The 14,118-nt window shown below is 41.1% G+C and overlaps 1 protein-coding gene across 4 annotated transcripts in view; it reads left to right on the plus strand.

The window, feature by feature from the left end:
* Positions 1 to 434: 434 nt before the first annotated feature.
* The window catches only part of PARP4 (poly(ADP-ribose) polymerase family member 4), a 136,894-nt gene continuing 123,210 nt past the window's right edge, over positions 435 to 14,118 (plus strand). For 2 of the 4 annotated variants that reach the window (XM_090273714.1, XM_090273716.1), the window contains exon 1: positions 435 to 575. The gene's annotated coding sequence lies outside the window, so the exon portion shown is untranslated. The remainder of the gene's footprint in view (positions 576 to 14,118) is intronic. The other 2 variants (XM_090273717.1, XM_090273713.1) reach the window with 2 other exon arrangements.

Consider the following 14,118-nt stretch of genomic DNA (forward strand, 5'->3'; position numbering starts at 1 on the left):
CCACTACTTTACCATCTACTCAATAAATTTCCAGCTCCACCCCTCTAGAATGGCAGATATGTATTTCTTACTACTTAGGAACACTACCGCAAATTTCAAACTCAAGAAGTCCTAAACTAAATTCATGTTTTATCTTCCTGTTTCCCCAACTCCAAACCTTTCTGAAATTTGCTTCTTTCCAGCTTCTGGGAATCACCCTCATTTCTCAGTTAAATGGCAGCACCACCCAACTTCTATCAAATTCCAACTTTGGAGTCACCCCCTCATTGGCCAAATCTCGCCAGAAAGATGAAACTGAAAAAACCCTAAGCCTGGGACTCGTCGGGAAAGAGAAAGCCGTCCTGCGCATCCGCGACCTCTTGCGCCAGGGAGCACTCAGCTTGCGCAGGGAGGGAGGCCTGGCCCAGGCACTGCGCGGCCTGCTGGGGCGCGGCCTGGTGGAGGCGGGGCTCCGAGGCTTCCTCTGCTCTGCTGAGGTCAGCGCCAGCGCCAGAGGGGTGTCAGGAGCTCGGAAGTACCCGAAACCAGAGACCCCGGAGTCCGAAGGCACCTGCAGCAGCTGGATACTTTGGCAGGTGCGTGGGCGCCATGGGTGTCCTGAGTGGTCTTGGGGTAAGCCCCGTATGCGAGCAGGGAGACTGAACGCAGTGGGACCGTCTGGGGCGCGACTCTCAGGCCCGGGTCTCCCAGAAAGAGCAGGTCGCACCAGCGCTCCATGTTTCTCATTTCCAAGAAGCCAAATGGCATGTCTGTCTTCTGCGAGTTGGGTTTCAAAGAAAACTTTCGCAAAAGTCCAGGATTTTAGTGGATAATCAGGGAATATCGTGAGTAACTGGGAACACCGTGTGTGATAGAACAAATACTATCAGTTGAAATCCAAAGTCGAAAACCTGGTAATGAGTTCAGTAACCCCTGCGGGGTGGGGGTGGGGTGGGGGCGTGACTGGTTAAATCTCAACCTCTAGAAAAACAGGGCGCTGCCCAGTGTTCAGCCTTTCCCCTCTGGGTTGCAGTATGACGGTAAATATGAAGATCTGTAAAATAGGGCGTTAGCATAAAGGAGAAGTTCTCTCCGAATGCGTGCATGTTGCAGATCCTTTCAGTGCACTTACTTCCCGTGTTCAGTGAGCACTTATAAATTCCCGTCTGTGTGCTCAGAGCTGGAACATGCCACCGGAGTTGGAGCAGCACCAGAGTGCGTGGCCTTTCTTTTCAGGGATTCAATAGTCCCGTTAGGGAGGTGCGGAGTTGATGCAGTTTTGAGTATAAATATGCAAATAGTGTCAGAAGGTTCTTCTGTAATCATAGGCTTTAATGGATGTGTGAGTTTTTATTTTTTTCACAGAAAATTATTTTAATAAAACATATAATTGAGGCAGATAACTTTCATAATGTCTTACTAGGAGCATATCCATAATACAGGAAATTTTTAGCATAAAGAAAAAGAGAACCAAACTAATTTTACATCAGCTTACTTTTGATATTTAAAGTAATGTACCAGTTAAATTTATTTCAATCTTACCTTGACCACATAAAACTTTATTTCCAGAGGTTCCTTTTCCACAAACCCTTCTACAATTTTTTGTCCCTTTTAACCTCTTTCTTCTTACTCGTTCAGAAGAACCAAGGCCCATTTCTTGAGTCTTCTTGCTGGCTCACCAATTGTTACTTGAAATTTCCCAGGACTGAGAGATTAGATAATGAGCCTGACAACTCCAGAATTATATCAAAGAGTTTATTAAGGGAACTTACATTCCACGTATGTTGTGGGTGGCAGCAAGATGATAAAGTGGATCTCCTCTGCACCACATGACAGGTGCTAAAGAATTATTGGGTTGGCCAAAAAGTTTGTTTACTTTTTTCTGTAAATTAAAAAACACATTTTTCATTTTTGCCAATAACTTTATTGACTTGAATATTTTGATTATGTTGGCTATCTCCTGCATAGTATAACAATGATTTTTCTCAGTTAATATCTCAATTTCATCGCTATCAACTTCCAACTGGTTTACCCCATCATGGAGCATCAACCAGTGAGAAATCTCCAGTACAAAACTTCCCAAATCACTTTTGACATGTTCAATCAGTCACAGCACCTTCTCCACACACTGTACAAATCTTTTTGTTATTTTGCATTTCATTTGCATTTTTAACCTTGAAATAATGAAGTATATGCTGAAGATGTTGTGTATTTTCTTCCAACTTCAATATTAAAATAGCTCTACAAAAGTTCACCAACTTTAAAAAGTTTTTTTTTTTGCATTTTTTAAATTATTGATTATGTTGTTACAGTGGTCCCAATTTCTTTCCCCCCTGCTCACCCCCTCCCTCCAGTTGTCATCCCCCCTTAGTCCATGCCCATTGGTTGTGCATATACTTCTTCTCAACATCTTCCTGTCTACTCCACTCCCTCCTACTATGCTTCTTAATTCCTGTACCATCTCCCTCCCTTTTCCCCCTTCCCCCTCCCCACTGACCTCCCCCCAATATGTTCTCCGCACCTATAATTCTTTTTCCCCTCTTGTTGCCTACTTAGTTTGCCTTTGTTTCAATTCCCTAGCTTCTGCTGTTGGTTGTTGTGATACAATTTTCATTTTAATGTCCATAGTTTTGATCCTCCTTCTTCTAAACAGGTCCCTTTAGCGTCTCATGTAACAGTGGTTTGGATCGGATGAACTCCTTCAGTTTTACTTTGTCTTGGAAACACTTTCTCTGTCCTTCTATCCTGAATGACAGCTTCGCTGGATAGAGTAATCGTAGTTGTAGGTTTTTGCTTTTCATTACTTTGAATATTTCTTGCCAGTCCCTTCTTGCCTGTAAAGTCTCCTTTGAGAAATCCACTGATAGTCTAATTGGGACCCCTTTGTACATAATTCTCTTCTCTCTTCCTGCTTTTAAGATTCTCTATCTTTAATTTTTGACATTTTGATGATAATGTGTCTTGGTGTGGTTTTCCCTGGGTCCAGCCTATCCAGAACTCTCTGTGCTTCCTGGACCTGTAAGTCTATTTCCTTCCCCAAGTTAGGGAAGTTCTGCTTCATTATTTTTTCACATATTTTTTCAATTTCTAGTTCTTCTTCTTCACCCTCTGGCAATCCTATAATTCAAATGTTCGTTCTCTTGTAGCTGTCCTAGAGGTTTCTTAGCCTCTCCTCATATTTCTCACTTTTTGTTTTCTCTTTCTGCACTGGTTGACTGTTTGTTCCCTCCCTGTGTTCTGATTTGTTTATTTGATCCATGGCTTTCCCTTACTCACCACTTGTCTTGTATGTATTTTTGTTCATTTCAGCAGGACTTGCCTTCATTCCTTCCCTGTCTTGATTCAGCCCCGCAGTTAGGTCTGTAAGCTGCCTTATGACTATAGCTCTGAACTGAGCCTTAGAAAGATTCACTATTTGTTCATTGATCAAGGCTTTTATTTGTTTTTTTCATTAGCTGTGTGATTGGTATTTCATTCATTAATTCTGCCATTCTGACTGTTTTGTTTATCTTTCCTTTTTGGGCGGGGTGCTGTCACACCTCCTACGCTATATTGGGTGGAGCCCGGTGTGCTCGTCACAACCTGGCGACCTTTCTCACCACACTGTGGTGCTTTGCGTGGGGGTGGGGATCCAAGATGAATTCCTGCTGTTACTCTCTGCTGAGGAACAGGGAACCACCTCCCAATGGGGTCTGCGTTCCTCAGCGTTGGAATCGTGAGCCAATGGATCTAGTCTGCTGCCGGGGCTGGGGCCAGCTCCCCGGCGCTTCTCTCCTCCCAGCAAATACAGGCGTCTGCTTACGGGGTCCCACTATTTGCTGCTGCGGCTGCTGCTTCCAGCACTATTTGATCTTTCTCGGCTGAGGGTTCGCACTTCCTATCCATACGGACGTGCACCACTTGTTTATGACTTATACATTGGTCTTCCGTGTAGCTTTATTTTCTGGAACTTCTTATTATTTTTGCTTTTGCGGTAGTTGTAATCCTTCTTAGTTGTAGAGGGAGACAGAGCGTGTTGGTCTATGCCTCCATCTTGGCCAGAAGTTCCGGATGTGTGATTTTTTAGTAGGAAGCATTTATTGAATGCCTGCTGTTTGTCCTAGCATTTATTGAATGCTTATTGTGAACCTTAGAGCCTAAGGACATAAGGATAAAAAAGACACAGCCCTCACATGGAATATGCTCTCCCGGAGAAGCTGACAAGAGTTAAGAGAACAGCCAATGGTAATAGGGAGGTGTGTGACTACAGCTGCCTGCTGGGGGCAGTGGGGAAGCCATAGCCAGGCCTGGATCAGAGCCTGAGGGTCCCAGGGGAGGTTCCCAACTGCACCCATGGGTTCTGGATAGAGTGGCTGGAATTTGTGAAAGGGAGGCTGAGAGTTTCCCAGGACCTGGGGCTGTGTCCCTAAGCCAGGGGCTGATGGCTGGAAGACTCACTTTATCTGGAAAGGTGGAGCAGGGCAGCTGGCCTCCAGTTTAGAGACTGCCCTGAAAAATTGTTAAAGATTCATTGAAGAATTTTGGTGTTTTGTTTGTTTTTTTCATTTTTAACTGTCAGAGTTTAAGAGCAAAATAGGTTAATCTAAATAGGGCAGTCTAATATCTTTCACAGTATTCATCATCATCTCTCCCATCTACAAAACATGGTCAGTACAAATCGGTTGGAATATAAAAGATAACACATATGAAATTAGTAAATATTAATACTACAGAAAGTCAGAGTTAAATCAAGGGACTTTAGTTTAACCAGATCACATGAGGAAAAATAAAAGTGAACCCCCAATATGTTCATTTGTTGCGCAGTGCCTACTAGGTCCTGGGTGGGATGTACAAGTGTGGGGTGGGGGTAAGGGGGAAGAGTGCCAGCAAGAAGGAACAGCATGTGTGAAGGTCCTGAGGACCAAGTTTAAGGTTTTTGCTAACCTGAAGAAAAAACCAGTGTGACCAGGGCAGAATGAGAGTGGTGCACAGGATGAGGCTGGGGAGAGAGATAAGGCCTTGAACCATAAGAAATTTGAATGTCATTTTGTAATAGGCTTTTCAGTTATGAGGGGCCCTATTGCCTGCCGCCAGAAGCATAACTCTCAATACCAGAGTTTGGTGAAAAGAAAAATAATTGTTTATTTAAAGGTTATACAGATTTAGATTATTGGTGGATTTCTGCCATTAACTCTTATTTTCTTTAAAACACCCACAAACACATAGTTCTGCCTCCCCCTACCAAACCAGGCTAGTTTTAGAGAAAGAAGTCAGAAATACATTTTTCCTATTTCCCAGACATAGTTCAGTTTTACCAGCAGCTCCCAATCATTCGAGTCTGATTGGGGAGGTTTTGCCTATGTTGTGGTGCTCTCCAGCTCTTAATGCAGAACCACGTAGAGTTTCCAGCCTCCTTGTAAACTGCATGGAGTTTTCCCTTCCCTGTCAAAGCACCATGGTACTCTCCTAGCCAAAATGCCTGCTGCCTTATTTTTAAATTCCTGCCAGAGTCCTGTGATGCAGTGGGCAGGATGACTAATTGCAGCCACTTGTAGGATTTTATGTAGGCCCCATAAGCTTTTCATCACTATTTGATGGTTAAAGCCCCTCCCATTTCCTTGGGGACCTCGCTCTGTAACAATTTGAAATGGGATAAAAATAAATAAGTAATAATTTTTAAAAAAGGTTCCCTGGCTGGTGTGTCTCAGTAGATTGGGTACTGACCTGCAAACCAAATAGTTGCTGGTTCAATTCCTGGTTGGGGTACATGCCTGGGTTGCAGGCCAGGTCCCTGGTCGGGGAGCAATGTTTCTCTCGCACATCATTGATGGTTCTCTCCCTCTCTTTCTCCCTCCCTTCCCCCCTCTCTATAAATAAAATCTTTAAAATAAATAAATAAATAATACTTTTTAAAAAAGGTCACTCAAGCTACAGTGTAGAGAAGAGTGTAGAGGCACAGAGGAACAGAAGTGGGGAGAAGAGTCAGGACTCTACTGATGGACATGGGCCCCAGTGGCATTGGAAATGCAGAATGAGAATAGACTTCAGCTGTATGTAAGGGAAGTGATGATGTGATGCTGATGTCCAAAGGGATATCGCTGAAGTGGGGAGAAATTAAGAGTAGCAGCCAGCTGGACACAGCAGCCACCTGCCAAGATGGGAACAAGGGGAGGCTTAGACTGGAGACGTGGCACATCTGATATATGACCATTTAGGAGGCAATGGGCATTTGTCCTAATTGAGGGTTGTGTGCATATTTTTTAAAATTTATTTTTATTTTTCTATTATAGTCTCACTTTTTTCCCCCATTCTTTCCCCTAATTCAGCCCACCCCTTCTACCATAGTCAATCCCCACCCTGTTGTCCATGTCCGTGGGTTATTTTTACCAGTTCCTTTACTAAACCCTTATCCTTCTTACCCACTTTCTCTCCCTCCTCCCCTCCCCACTGATAACTGTCACTCTGTTCCTTGTTTACATGCCTCTGGTTCAGTTTTGTTCATTTGTTTGTGTTATTCATTAGTCTCCTGTATTAGATGAAATCATATGGTATTTTTCTTTCATTGCCTGGTTTATTTCGCTAAGCATAATTCTCTCTAGTTCCATCTATGTTATTGCAAATGGCAGGAGTTAGTTCTTTCTTTCTTCTGCATAGTATTCCATTGTGTAAATGTACCACAGTTTTTTAATCCACTTATCTACAGATGGGCACCTAGGCTGTTTCCAGAACTTGACTATTGTAAATAGCGCTGCTATGAACATAGGGGTGCATAGGTTCTTTAAATTGGGGTTTCAGGATTCTTCAGGTTTAGTCCTAGCAGTGGAATTGCTGGTTCAAAAGGCAGTTCCATTTTTAGTGTTTTGAGGAAATTCCATACTGTTTTCCATAGTGGCTGCACCAGTCTGCATTTCCACCAGCAGTGCACTAGGGTTCCCATTTCTCCACATCCTCGCCAGCACTTGTTTGTTGATTTGTTGATGATGGCCATTCTCACTGGTGTGATGTGGTATCTCATTGTGGTTTTTATTTGCATCTCTCTTATGGCTAGTGATGTTGAGCATTCTTTCATATGCCTATGGACCCTCTGTATATCCTCCTTGGAGAAGTGTTTGTACAGGTCCTTTACCCATTTTTTAATTGGGCTCTCTTCTTGGTGTTGAGACGTGTAACTTCTTTATCTATTTTGGAGATCAATCCCTTCTCTGAGGTATCATGGCAAATATGTTTTCTCATATAGTTGGTTTCCTTTTCATCTTGCTGATGTTTTCTTTTGCTGAGCAGAAATTCTTTAGTTTGATGTAGTCCGATTTGTTTATTCTGTTCTTTATTTCTCTTGCCTTAGGAAATTATCAGTGAAAATATTGCTATGTGGGATATCTGAAATTTTCCTGCCTGTGTTTTCCATAGGGACTTTTATGGTGACATGTCTTACATTTAAGTCTTTGCTCCATATTGACTTTATTCTCATGTGTGGTGTAAGTTGGTGGTCTAGTTTCATTTTTTCGCACGTCCCTGTCCAGTTCTCCCAGTACCATTTGTTGAAGAGGCTTCTCTCACTCCATTTTATGTTCCTTCCCCCTTTGTCGAATATTAGTTGACCAGATAAATGGGTACTGGATTTTATCAAATGCTTTTTCTATTGATATGATCATTTATCCTTCATTTTATGTGGTGAGTTACATTTATTGATTTGCATATATTGTACCAGCTTGCATTCCCAGAATAAATCCCCCTTGTTCATGGTGTATGATCTTTTTGATGCATTGCTGTATTGAGTATGCTAATATTTTTATTGAGGATTTTAGCATCTTATGTTCATCAGGGATATTGGCCTATAATTTTCTTTTAATGTCTATCTGGTTTTTGACTTAGGATTAATGCTGACCTCCTAAAATGAGTTTGGGAGCCTTTGCTTCTCTTGAATTTTATAAAATAGTTTGAGGTGCTAGTTCTTTTCAGAATGTTTGGTAAAATTCACCTGTGAAGCCATCTGGTCCAGGATATTTGTTGAGAGTTTTTATTACTGCTTCAATTTCATTAGGTGTAATCTGTCTATTCAGATTCTCTGATTCTCCCTGACTTATCTTTGGAAGACTGTATGTTTTCTAGGAATTTATCCATTTAGTCCAGACTGTCCATTTTGTTGGCATATAATTGTTCATAGTATTTTCTTACAATCCTTTATATTTCTTTGGTGTCAGTTGTCCTCTTTCACTTCTGATTTTATTTATTTGGGTCCTTTCTCTTTTTCTTGATGAGTCTGGTTAAAGGTTTGTCAGTCTTGTTTATCTTTTCAAAGAACCAACTCTTGGCATAATTTTTTTTTAGACTCTTATTTCATTTATTTTTGCTTTGATCTTTATTATTTCCTTCCTTCTGCTCACTTTGGGCTTTGTTTATTGTCCTTTTTCCTTTTTGGGGGGGATATGCCTGTAATGCCATGATTGCTTTCCCAGTGTCCCACAAATTTTGGATTGTTGTGTCCTCATTTTCATTTGTTTCAAGGTATATTTTGATTCCTTACTTAATCTCATCGACCCATTCATTCATTGTTTAATAACATGTTACTCAGCTTCCATGTCTTTGTGTGTTTTTCAGTGTTGTTCTTGTGATTGATTTCTAGTTACATAGCATTATCGTCAGAAAGATGCTTGATACAATATCGGCCTTCCTAAATTTATTGAGAGTTTTTAGCATAAACTTGCTTTTCATCACCTTGTTTTATGTCCTAACATGTGGTCTATCCTAGAAAATGTTCCATGTGCACTTGTAACGTATGTATATTGTGCTGCTTTGGGGTGAAATGCTCTGAAGATATCAATTAAATCCATTTGATCTAGGGTGTTGTTTTAAGGCTGCTGTCTCCTCATTAATTTTCTGCCAGGAAGATCTAGCCATTGAAGTCAATGGTGTGGTAAAATCCCCAACTATGACTGTATTTCTGTTAATCTCTCCCTTTAGTCTATCAAGATTTGCTTCACATATTTAGGTGCTCCTATGTGGGATGTGTAAATGTTTTATTAGGGTTCTGTCCTCTTGCTGTATTGTTCCTTTTATCATTAAGTAGTGTCCTCCTTTGTCTCTTACTGTAGCCTTGGTTTTTAAATCTATTTTGTCAGATAGAAGTACTGCTTTTTTTTTTATTTTCCATTTTCATTAATATCTTTTTCCACCTTTTTACTTTTAATCTGTGTGTATCTTTTGACCTACCCTGGCTGGTTTGGCTCAGTGGATTGAGCGTCGGCCTGCGAGCTAAGTGTCGCTGGTTCGATCTTCCAGTCAGGGCACATCAGAGAAGGAAAACTCTGATTCCAAAAAACCTCCGCTGCCTTGCGGCATACCTCTTCAGGGGATAGGCTAAGGGAGTAAACCCCGACAGAAAATCCGGAGCCGGAGTCCCTAAGGCGGTTTGACGTTGTAGTCAACACCGGCAACTCCTGCGGCGCACCTGAAGCCAAGCTGTATTGACTCCGTCTTTCCCTTGGATCCTTCAGCTGCGAAGAGAGGGGGGGTCTGCTGCATGGGCAACAGCAGACCCTCCATATCACCCTGCCCAGGCTTTGTAGCTTCAGCTTCACTGGAGAGGACACTCCAGTGTCATCACAAGATGTCGATTCAACACGGGAGGAGACAGATACCATGTCACTCCCGAGTTGGACTGCACAACCATTCTCGGCGGTGCAGATAGACTCTTAAGAAGCTACACCATCGTCTCTCGAGACGGACGGCTGCCGACGACGACGACGACGAGTTGACCAGATAGACCAGGGTTTATTTCTGGGCTCTCTATTCTATTCCATTGATCTATATGTCTGTTCTTAGGCCAGTACCAGGCTATTTTGATTACAGTGGCTTTGTGGTATAGTTTGATGTCAGGTCTTGTGATTCCTCCTACTGTGTTCTTCTGTTTCAAGATTGCTGTGGCTATTCGGGGTCTTTTTTGGTTCCATATAAATTTTTTAAGTATTTCTTCTAGGTCTGAGAAATATGTCACGATATTTTAATAGGGATTGCATTAAGTCTATAAATTGCTTTGGGTAGTATGGACATTTTAATGATGTTGATTCTTCCCATCCATGAACATGGTATATGCTTCCATTTATTTCTGTCTTCCTTAATTTCTTTCTTCAGTGTTATGTAGTTTTCCGAGTACAGGTCTTTTATCTCTTGGGTGAAATTTATTCCTAGGTACTTTATTTTTCTTGTTGCTATAGTAAATAGGATTTTTTTCCAGTTTCTATCTCTGATTTTTTATTCTTGGTATACAGAAATGTCTTTGATTTCTGAATATTGACTTTGTACCCTACTATTTTGCCAGATTCACTTATTATATCGAGTAGTTTTTTAGTGGAGTCTACAGGGTTTCCTATGTACACTATTCTGTCATCTGCAAATAATATCAAATTTACTTCCTCTTTTCCAGTTTATTTCTTTTTCTTGTCTGATTGCTATGGCTAGAACTCTCAACAGTATGTTGAGTAAGAGTAGAGAGAATGGACATTCTTGTCTTGTTCCTGAGGGAATGCTTTCAGTTTTTGTCTATTGAGTATGATGTTGGCTCCAGGTTTCTCATATATATGGCCTTTATTATGTTGAGGTATGCTCCTCTATTCCCATTTTGCTGAGAGTTTTCATCATAAATGGGTGTTGTACTTTATCAAATGCTTTTTCAACATCTACTGATATGATCATGTGGTTTTTGTCTTTCGATTTGTTTATGTGATGTATTACGTTTAATGATTTTTGAATTTTAAACCATCCTTGCATCCCTGGGATGAATCCCACTTGATTGTGGTGTATGATCTTTTTAATGTGTTGCTGTATCCGGTTTGCCAATATTTTGTTGAGGATTTTAGCATCTGTTCATCAGCGATATTGGCCTGTAGTTTTCTTTCTTTGTTGTGTCTTGACCTTGTTTTGGAATTAGGGTAATACTGGCTTCATAGAAAGAGTTTGGGAGTCTTCCCTCTTTTTGGATTTTTTGGACTAGTTTGAGAAAGGTGGGCATTAGTTCTTCCATAAATGATTTGTAAAATTTGCTTGTGTAGCCATCCGGTCCAGGGCTTTTGTGTGCCAGGAGTCGTTTGATTACTGCTTCAATTTCACTCATTGTTATCAGTCTGTTCAGGCTTTCTACTTCTTTTTTATTAAATTTTGGAAGATTATGTTTCTAGAAATTTGTCCATTTTATTTAGGATGTCAAGTTTATTGCCATACAGTTGTTTGTAGTCGTCGTCGGCAGCCGTCCGTCTCGAGAGACGATGGTGTAGCTTCTTAAGAGTCTATCTGCACCGCCGAGAATGGTTGTGCAGTCCAACTCGGGAGTGACACGGTATCTGTCTCCTCCCGTGTTGAATCGACATCTTGCGATGACGCTGGAGTGTCCTCTCCAGTGAAGCTGAAGCTACAGAGCCTGGGCAGGGTGATATGGAGGGTCTGCTGTTGCCCATGCAGCAGACCCTGTTTGTAGTAATGTCTTACAATACCTTGTATTTCTGTATTATTGGTTGTGATTTCTCCTCTTTTGTTTCTGATTTTGTTTATTTGGGTCTTCTCTCTTTTTTTCTTGATGAGCCTGGCTAAAGGCTTGTTGATTTTGTTTATCTTTAAAAAAAAAAAAAACCAGCTCCTACTTTTGTTGATCTTAAGAATTCTTTGTTTAGTCTCTATGTCATTTAATTCTGTTCTGATCTTGATGATTTCCTTCCTTCTACTTGTGCTGCGGTTTGTTTGTGTTGTTCTAGTTCTTGTAGCTATAGAGTTAGATTTTTTATTTGAGATTCTTCTATCCTTTTCTGGTAGGTCTGTATTACTATGAATTTTCCTCTCAGGACTCCTTTTACTATAGTGTGTTCATTATCATTTGTTTCCAGAAACTTCTTGATTTCATCCTTGATGTCATTCTTAACCCATTCATTACTTAATAACATGTTATTCATTCTCCATGAGTTTGAATGTCTTTGAGGTTTTTCCTTGAGGTTGATTTCTAGTTTCAATGCATTGTGATCTGAGAAGATGCTAATATAATTTCAATTTTCTTCAATTTTTAGAGGCTTGTTTTGTGTCCTACCATGTGGTCTATCTTTGAAAATATTCCATGTGCACTTGAAAAGAAGGTATATTTTACTTCTTTGGGGTGAAAAGTTCTATATATATATCAACTAAGTCCATTTGATCTAGAGTATTGTTCAATGCCTCAGTATCCTTGCTGTTTCTTTGCTTCGAAGACCTGTCCATTGTTGACAATTGGGTTGTTAAAGTCCCCTACTATGAGTGTGTTGCTGCTGATATCCTTCTTGTAGTCTTCCAAGATTTTTCTTATATATTTGGGTGCTCCTATGTTGGGTGCATATATGTTTACCAGGGTTATAACATCTTTTTAAAAATATATATGCTTTATTGATTATGCTGTTATAGTTGACCCAATTTCTTTTCCCTTTGTTCTCCTCCACCCAATGACCTCCCCTTCCTCCAGTTGTCCCCCCCCTTAGTCCATGCCCATTGGTTGTGCATATAGTTCTTCTCAACATATTCCTATCTACTCCACTTTCTCCTACTATGCTTCTTAATTCCTGTACTATCTCCCTCCCTTTCCCCTCCTCTCCCTCCCCATTGGCCACCCCCTATATGTTCCCCATACCTATAATTCTTTTTCCACTCTCATTGCCTACTTAGTTTGCCTTTGTTTTGATTCCCTAGCTTCTGTTGTTAGTTGTTGTGATAGAGTTTTCATTTTAATATTCATAGTTTTGATCTTCCTTCTTCTAAACAAGTTCCCTTAACATTTCATATAACAGTGGTTTGGATCTCATGAACTCCTTCAGTTTTACTTTGTCCTGGAAACATTTTCTCTGCCCTTCTATTCTGAATGACAGCTTCGCTAGATAGAGTAATCGTGGTTGAAGATTTTGGCTTTTCAATACCTGAATACTTTTTGCCAGTTTCTTCTTGCCTGCAGAGTTTCTTTTGAGAAATCAGCTGATAATCTTATTGGGACCCCTTTGCATGTAATTCTCTTATTCTCTCTTGCTGCTTTTAAGATTCTCTCTTTATTTTTATTTTTTGACTTCTTTTTTTTTTTTTTTTTTTTTGCCGCTGTGTGACATGCTTCAGCGCAGGCAGCCTACAGGCTGAGGCTGGGCAATCGTTCAAGGCCACTTTGCTCTGGCATGGGGCACTATGACAGACCCAGGGGGACATAATTTTTGACATTTTGATTGTAATGTGTCTTGGTGTGGCTCTCCCTGGGTCCAGTTTTTTTGGAACTCTCTGTGCTTCCTGGACCTATAAGTCTATTTTCTTACCCAAGTTAGGGAAGTTCTGCTTCATTATTTTTTCACATAATTTTTCAATTTCTAGTTCTTCTTCTTCACCTTCTGGGAACCCTGTGATTCAGATGTTGGCCCCCTTATAGCTGTCCCATAGGTTTCTGAGCCTCTCCTCATTTTCATCACTTTTCATTTCCTCTTTCTGCACTGGTTGACTCTTGCTCTCCTATGTTCCAATTTGTCAATTTGATCCCTAGTTTTCTTTCCCTCACCACTTGTTTCATATGTGTTTTTATTCATTTCAGCAGGACTAGCATTTATTTTTTCCCCATCTTGTTTAAGATCTACTGTCAGGTCTGTAAGCATTTATATAACCAAAGCTCTGAACTGTGCCTCAGAAACATTTCCTATCTATTGATCTTTTAGATCAGATATTTGCTGTCTGGTCAGCTGCATGACTGGGATCTCTATCATGATCGCTGCCATCCTGACAGTTTTTTGTTTACCTTTGCTTCCTGCGTGGGGCTGTCACACCTCCTACACTATAGCGGGTGGAACCCCATGCACTCGACACTACTGGGTGACCCTTCTCACCATGCGGTGGAGTTTTGTTTGTGGGGCCAGGGGTCCAAGATGGATTCTTGCCGTTTACTCTCTGCTGAGAGACTGGGAGCTTCTTCCTCCATCCCCACCCACTCTGGTCTTCACAGTCCGAGGCAATGGGGGTCTGCCTTCCCCAGCATTGGAATTGCTAGTTGATTGGTCTGGTCTGCAGCCAGGAGTGCTCTGCAGGTGTTTCCTGCCTCTTTTTAAATACAAGTGTCTGTGCTTACTGCTGTCCTGTTGCTATCACTGTAGCCACCTCCACCAGCACAGCTTGATGTCTCCGCCC

The sequence above is a fragment of the Furipterus horrens genome, unplaced genomic scaffold, assembly GCF_987537825.1.
Source record: "Furipterus horrens unplaced genomic scaffold, mFurHor1.1.pri manual_scaffold_4, whole genome shotgun sequence".
Classification (NCBI taxonomy): Eukaryota; Metazoa; Chordata; class Mammalia; order Chiroptera; family Furipteridae; genus Furipterus; species Furipterus horrens.